General features: G+C 39.7%; 1 long non-coding RNA gene and 2 other non-coding genes across 3 annotated transcripts in view; 1 reads left to right on the top strand and 2 right to left on the bottom strand.

Moving 5' to 3' along the window:
• Positions 1 to 537: 537 nt before the first annotated feature.
• Positions 538 to 620, bottom strand: trnal-uaa. The gene has a single exon. It is a non-coding gene; the product is annotated as a tRNA-Leu (tRNA).
• Positions 621 to 689: 69 nt separating this feature from the next.
• On the bottom strand, positions 690 to 772 carry trnal-uaa. Its single transcript has one exon. It is a non-coding gene; the product is annotated as a tRNA-Leu (tRNA).
• Positions 773 to 2,286: 1,514 nt separating this feature from the next.
• LOC121400519 overlaps positions 2,287 to 7,445 on the top strand; it is a 24,646-nt gene continuing 19,487 nt past the window's right edge. The window contains exon 1 of the long non-coding RNA XR_005965784.1: positions 2,287 to 4,665. This is a non-coding gene — a long non-coding RNA (uncharacterized LOC121400519). The remainder of the gene's footprint in view (positions 4,666 to 7,445) is intronic.

Below are 7,445 nucleotides of genomic sequence, written 5' to 3'. Positions count from 1 at the left end.
CCATTGGTAACATATAAATTTGTATTCATCTCCATCAGTTATCAGTACTAGTGGCCAATGATTTGATAGTATATTATAGAAAGCAGTTTAACGCTAGTCTGTATCCAGCATGGTGAATTTCTCTTATGGGAGCGGGTTCATGAAAAAGCTTTTCTGCAGACTTTGTGCTAAAGAGGGTAATGATGTACAATTTCCCCAGTTGGGAGTTGCTTATATGAGCCTTTAAAAATTTTACCAGAAGCGGGGTTTGAACCCACATGGCCATACATCCTTCGGGAACTTAAGTCCAACAGCTTAACCACTCGGCCATCCTGGTCTGTCATGTGCTTCAGTTTACTAGTTAGCAAGCAAGTTTGGAGTCCCGTGCATGTAACTTTAAAACTCACACCATGAGTGGTGTTTGAACCCACGTGGACATACATCCATTGTAACATAAGTCCAATGCCTTAACCACTTGGCCACCCTAGTGGGCTGAAAGCATTATCTGACTAGCTAGCAAGCAAGTTTGAAATCGTGTATATGAGACTTTAAAACTTGTACCAGGAGTGGGGTTCGAACCCACCTGGATATACATCCATTGGAACTTAAGTCCAACGCCTTAACAACTCGGCCATCCTGGTGGGCTGTCAGCATCATCTGACTAGTTAGTGAGCAAGTTTGGAGTCATGTATATTAGACTTTAAAACTTGCACCAGGAGTGGGGTTCAAACCCACGTGGCTATACAGCCATTGGAATTTAAGTCTAACACCTTAACCACTCAGCCATCCCGGTGGGCTGTCAGCAGTGTCTAACTAGTTAGCAAGCAAGTTTGGAGTCATATATATGAGACTTTGAAACTTGCAGCAGGAGTGGGGTTCAAACCCACGTGGACAGAAATCAATAGGAACGTACAGTGGTGTGAAAAACTATTTGCCCCCTTCCTGATTTCTTATTCTTTTGCATGTTTGTCACACTTAAATGTTTCTGCTCATCAAAAACCGTTAACTATTAGTCAAAGATAACATAATTGAACACAAAATGCAGTTTTTAAATGAAGGTTTACGTTATTAAGGGAGAAAAAAACTCCAAATCTACATGGGCCTGTGTGAAAAAGTGATTGCCCCCCTTGTTAAAAAATAACTTAACTGTGGTTTATCACACCTGAGTTCAATTTCAAAGGTTATAAAGCCATTTCTAAAGCTTTGGGACTCCAGCGAACCACAGTGAGAGCCATTATCCACAAATGGCAAAAACATGGAACAGTGGTGAACCTTCCCAGGAGTGGCCGGCCGACCAAAATTACCCCAAGAGCGCAGAGACAACTCATCCGAGAGGCCACAAAAGACCCCAGGACAACATCTTAAGAACTGCAGGCCTCACTTGCCTCAATTAAGGTCAGTGTTCACGGCTCCACCATAAGAAAGAGACTGGGCAAAAACGGCCTGCATGGCAGATTTCTAAGGCGCAAACCACTTTTAAGCAAAAAAAACATTAAGGCTCGTCTCAATTTTGCTAAAAAAACATCTCAATGATTGCCAAGACTTTTGGGAAAATACCTTGTGGACCGACGAGACAAAAGTTGAACTTTTTGGAAGGTGCGCGTCCCGTTACATCTGGCGTAAAAGTAACACAGCATTTCAGAGAAAGAACATCATACCAACAGTAAAATATGGTGGTGGTAGTGTGATGGTCTGGGGTTGTTTTGCTGCTTCAGGACCTGGAAGACTTGCTATGATAGATGGAACCATGAATTCTACTGTCTACCAAAAAATCCTGAAGGAGAATGTCCGGCCATCTGTTCGTCAACTCAAGCTGAAGCGATCTTGGGTGCTGCAGCCGGACAATGACCCAAAACACACCAGCAAATCCACCTCTGAATGGCTGAAGAAAAACAAAATGAAGACTTTGGAGTGGCCTAGTCAAAGTCCTGACCTGAATCCTATTGAGATGTTGTGGCATGACCTTAAAAAGGCGGTTCATGCTAGAAAACCCTCAAATAAAGCTGAATTACAACAATTCTGCAAAGATGAGTGGGCCAAAATTCCTCCAGAGCGCTGTAAAAGACTCGTTGCAAACGCTTGATTGCAGTTATTGCTGCTAAGGGTGGCCCAACCACTTATTAGGTTCAGGGGGCAATTACTTTTTCACACAGGTTTGGATTTCTTTTCTCCCTAAATAATAAAAACCCTCATTTAAAAACTGCATTTTGTGTTTACTTGTGTTATCTTTGACTAATAGTTAAATATGTTTGATGATCAGAAACATTTTGTGTGACAAACATGCAAAAGAATAAGAAATCAGGAAGGGGGCAAATAGTTTTTCACACCACTGTAAGTCCATCAGCTTAACCACTCGGCCATCCTGGCGGGTTGCAAGCATCATCTGACTAGTTAGCAAGCAAGTTTGGAGTACTGTTGGGTTGCAAGCATCATCTGACTAGCTGGCAAGAAAGTTTGGATTCAAGTATATGAGACTTTAAAACTTGTTCCAGGAGTGAATATACATGTACATGGCTCAGAACTGAAAAGAAGAAAATAAAACCTATATAACATCTACTAAACTGGGACAAAAGTATGATTTGAATCTCTTTGAATCACATCAACCAATACTCTTAATGAATTTGTCATCCATTGAAAAACAAATACCACACCACAGATCCCTTTGTTTACTGTAAACGTTTTTATCCTTATGATTCCAGTAGAGGTCTGACTTCTGTCAGTACTTGGTAATTAAAAGAAGAACGAAAAGTACCCCCGCTTGATCAATTAGACTAAAGCAGTCACAATATGTCCACAATATGTCCACTAGGTCACTAATAGTGACCTAATGGACATATATAGGTATATATGTCTTCTTTATATTGTGAATTTGTCATCCATGCCCATTAAAGCAGCCGTTGTTGCTGGTCCAATTTGAAATGAGTGGCTTTTGTATTTATCAACAGGGAGGCCAAGATGCTTAATGCACCTTTTGAATATTTGACACAGCTGACATTTTGACAAGTAAGAACCATCTGCATGCCATCAATCTTAGGTCTTATAGCAAGAAATTTAGTAACAGCAGTAACTGATTCAAGTGTTTAAGGACGCCAATCCAAACTATGGCTCCTTTCCCAAACATATCAGTTTTGGATTTACGAATAAACACTTTAAGCTTATCATGAATTATAGAGACATCTTTCAGAAAAAGCCCTCCTAGCTTGTATTTTGATTACGACACTGCCTCGCTAATTCTTAAAGCAGCAAAATACATTACTAGGAATAACCCTTGAAAAGGTTTTAGCTCATATAACGATGAACAAATTATCTCCAATGCAACTAACATTTTGTGTAATATGTGATTGGTGTTCTATCTTCTCTGCTAACACTTACTTTAGATATACCCTTACAAATCTGTTTTATCACTGGTGCTTTTGTCACATCCATTGCACCCAGTATTCTAATGAAAAAGGAAATTCCTGCTAGTTGTTTTTTAATGTATGATGAAGTTTGTTGAGCTTCAACATGCTCTAACAGATACAATAAGAAACAGTCTATATCCGATGTTCCAGATCCTTGTAGATTCACAAAATCTTGCCATTCCATCCAAGCGCTGATGTATGCTAACCAGTTTTTTTTCTGATACTGATTTCTGTAATAACTTTACTAACATTAATAACATTGTGTTACAAGGTCCCATAGGTATGAAGGGAAACTGAAAACGAGAGAGAGCATCAGCTAAGCAATTTTGATAATCCGGTACATGCTTGGCTATCAACAAAATATTCTGTTCTAAAACCCTCAGCAATATTTTTCTAAAAACAGTAACAACTGGGGGTGATTTAACTGATAAATTATTTATGACTTTGACCACTCCCATATTATCTGAATGAAGCCTGATCCTCCTATTTGCTAACCTAGAGCCCCAAATGTCTAAAACTACCAACATGGGGAATATTTCTAATAAGACTAGGTTACTAATCAGTAACTAAGAAGCTTTTCTGCTGGGAGTCGAAACTCCATCTGTAATGTATCTAACTTCTATTCCTAAAAACTGCAAATTAGTAGTAGGAGAAATAGTTTTTTCCTTTGATATAGGAATACAAAATTGTTTTGATAAGGCCAAAAATGTATTTAATAAAATTGTGCATGTTTTAGTGCCAGCTGGACCCACAAAAAGAAAATCATCGAGATAGTGAAGGACATGCTGAGAGCTAGTTTCTAATTTTACTATCCATTCTACAAATGTAACAAAATTTTCAAAATATTGACAAGATATATAATATATTTGCATAAATGCAAAATGCCTGTAGCCAATTTGAGAAAGTTCTGGCTACAGGTCTCCATCTTTCCACCTCTGAATCCCCTTTACGCTCAGTTTTAAGGAATTTCTTTGCTGCCGGTAAAAGAGAAAGAATGTCTATATACTCTTCCTTTATAATTTTCTCTTTAACGGCAGCAGATAAATGCAAGCCCAATGGAGTAGTTTGGCAAACAAATGAGTCTTTATAAGATTATTCATTAACCCCTGTGCTTGTATGTGTTACAGCCACACCAGGAGTGTTGTGTTCGGGAGTCACTTGTTGCAATAACTTACCTAGCTACTTTAAGACCTCAGACGCCTTGTCAGACTGCATAACGCTTGCTCTTGCTGGACCTGTGAGGGAACAGACTGGGAAGGAGAAGAAACAGCAGCCTGATTGACTGGTAAGCGTATAGCGGCCTGATTGAGTGGTAAGCGTACATCTTTTATCCTGCCGGCCACTTGCAACAGCGCCTTCGCTGACTTCCGTGTCTGTAGCATTCCGCTGAGAAGAAGCAGACCACAGTGGAGCTGAGTCACTACAGCACGGAATTCTCCTTATCAGCTTCCGCTTTGGAGTAGCTGCTTTCTTTGGCACCACCTTCTTAGTCTTCCAAGCAGCACAAGCTACCTTGGATGGTGCTGGTAGGCTAGCCGCCTTATCAACCCTCCCATGTAGTCTCATGGAATATAAAATTCCCTTATACCTCACATTCTTTCTAAAAATTTGAAAATCTAAAGTTGGTAAAAGTTTGGCCAAGTCATAACCATTAAATATCATTTCAACCTTACACTTCCTCCATTAGAAGCCCTGCTCATTTTCACCAAGGAATGATTCTTTTGGAGTTTTCAAAACTAAAGTTGCATTGGACCGTTGGTAAAGTATAAATTTGTATTCATTTCCCTCAGTTATTAGTACTGGTGGCCGATGATTTGACAGTATATTATAGAAAGCAGTTTATCATTAGACTGTTTATAGCATGGTGAATTTCTCTTATGGGAGCGGGTTAATGAAATAGCTCATTTGCAGACTTTGTAGAGCCTAGGTGTAAGGGTGTAAGCAGTTGGTAACCCTTTATGCTATAACATAGGCAATATGGTTTCTGCTACTTAAGGGGTTAATACAGGCATGTGTTTTCTCATTATTATTATTATTCTAGATATGACTAATCACATTTTTTTGCAACTTTCCCTCATCCGGATACAAAAAAACCCCCATACCCAACAAGACATTATTTGTATTTATTTTAAATGGGAGTACTTGGGAAGTCTATGCAGCTCTCGTGGCTTGGCATGGATTTTGCTAAAGAGTTTGATACAGAGTTTGCTACATAAAAAAACTGCTTTTTAAACGAAGATAAGTTGGTAATGTTATTTGTACATGAATAGAAAACTGGCTACATGTGTGTGTACAAATGGTGATTGTCAGTGGTAAATTCCCTACTTTGAGTACTTATTGGGGTCCCACAGGGTCCTGTATTGGGTCTAGTTTTATATGTTTGTTCATAAATGACTTGGGAATGGACATTTTAGGCAATACAGTCAAAGTCTTATTTAACGCTCCATGATTCCGCATTTTCCTGTTTTTCAAAAATAGTTTTTTTTACAGTACCTTCATGTTCTAATGTATTTTAAAGTATAAGTAAGCCTTTTATTTTAAAATAATATACATTTGTTTCTGCATTCAGATTTATTGCAGCCAGTTCAATGGCACCTTCTTAGTTCCTTCCTTGACTAGCTTGAACTCTGCCCCTTTTTGCTTTCTAAACACTTCTTTTTTCACATATTTTGTTATTTTCAAAATTACAAAAAACAGTTATGACCGTACAAAAGTTTGTATACTTCAGCTTTTTTGCGCCATTAAGAAGGCATATTTATCTACAATACAGCTGTGTAGATACCTACATTTACATAAACCAAAAGGCTACTAATACCATCCTGTGGGAGGTGACTGCCTGGGGAAGAGAGGTAGAGAGGGGAAATTTACTAAACCAGGGGGACCACATCTTGAGGATCCCAGCTGTTCTGCCTTTCTTTACTCCAACGAGGCTAGTTTGGACATCGAGCTGGTCCACAGGTCCAGACCAGGAGGGTTTTCCAACCTTCAGTTTAGAGTTATAAGCCTCCTTGCCTGGAACAGGGCTTTACTGAGAAAGGCTTTTGATTGAGGGGTAATTTGTAGACCGGAAAGAGTGCCCATAATACAGATGATTGGATCTGGATAAATCCCAATACTACTGACAACATATCTGTAATTTCAGTCCAGTACCCTTGTAGTTTTTTGCAAGACCATATAGTATGTAATAGAGTGCCCTCCTGCTCTTTACATCTCAGACATTAAGGAGAGGGTTGAATTTATGCAGACGGGCAGGGGTACAATATGCCCTGTGTATTAGGGATAGTTGTAAGATTTTATGCCTAGGGTTGATCGAGACTCTGTTGGGGCATCTAAGAAAATCCATCCACTGTTCATTTCCCCAAGGTCCTCCTCCCATACAGTTCTGGATTTAAACAGGATTTCCTTAAAGTAGTGAGTACTTCTTACTTTGTATAGGTTGGATATTATGCCATTAGGAGATATGGGATTTAATATAGAAAGAAATGGATGGGTTTCCAGTTTAATTGGTATACGTCTGTGCCTCTGAGCCAGCGCGTAGTGCAACATCCTGTAGTTTAGCCAGTGTGATGCTGGTAAATCTTGTAAGGTGGTGATGTTGCTACCATGTCATACATCCCCCAGAGTAAGAATGCACTTTTTGGATCCACCCACATGGGGGATACAGTTCGATCACTCCACCAAAGCCACCACTCCTCCATATTGGCATTAAAGAGTCTAATGTGGTGATTGACATAAGCCATGTGGCCTTGAGAAAGAGTTCAATGGTAGCCAGCATAATAGGGTTGGCTCCATTGACCCTTTTTTTGTGAGTAGGGATTGGGATATGTTTAGGCCTTGGGGAGTCTGGAGGCCCAGGCCCTTGATAATGCCTGCATGCCATTCCACTTATCAAAGCTGCAATATAAGATAGCTGTAGTGCAATGTAGAGTATATAAAAATCAGGGACTGCCATTCTCCCTTCCCCTGCTGTCTTTCCATGGTACATAGACTCAGTCTGGGCCAATTTTTGCACCAAATAAAGCTTCTTAGTAGAGTAGGGGAGCACGCCACATAGCATACGTAACC

The sequence above is a fragment of the Xenopus laevis genome, chromosome 2S (assembly GCF_017654675.1).
Source record: "Xenopus laevis strain J_2021 chromosome 2S, Xenopus_laevis_v10.1, whole genome shotgun sequence".
In the NCBI taxonomy this organism is placed as follows: Eukaryota; Metazoa; Chordata; class Amphibia; order Anura; family Pipidae; genus Xenopus; species Xenopus laevis.
Note: the sequence above shows the minus strand (reverse complement) of the source record. Positions and strands in the feature narration are given on the sequence as shown.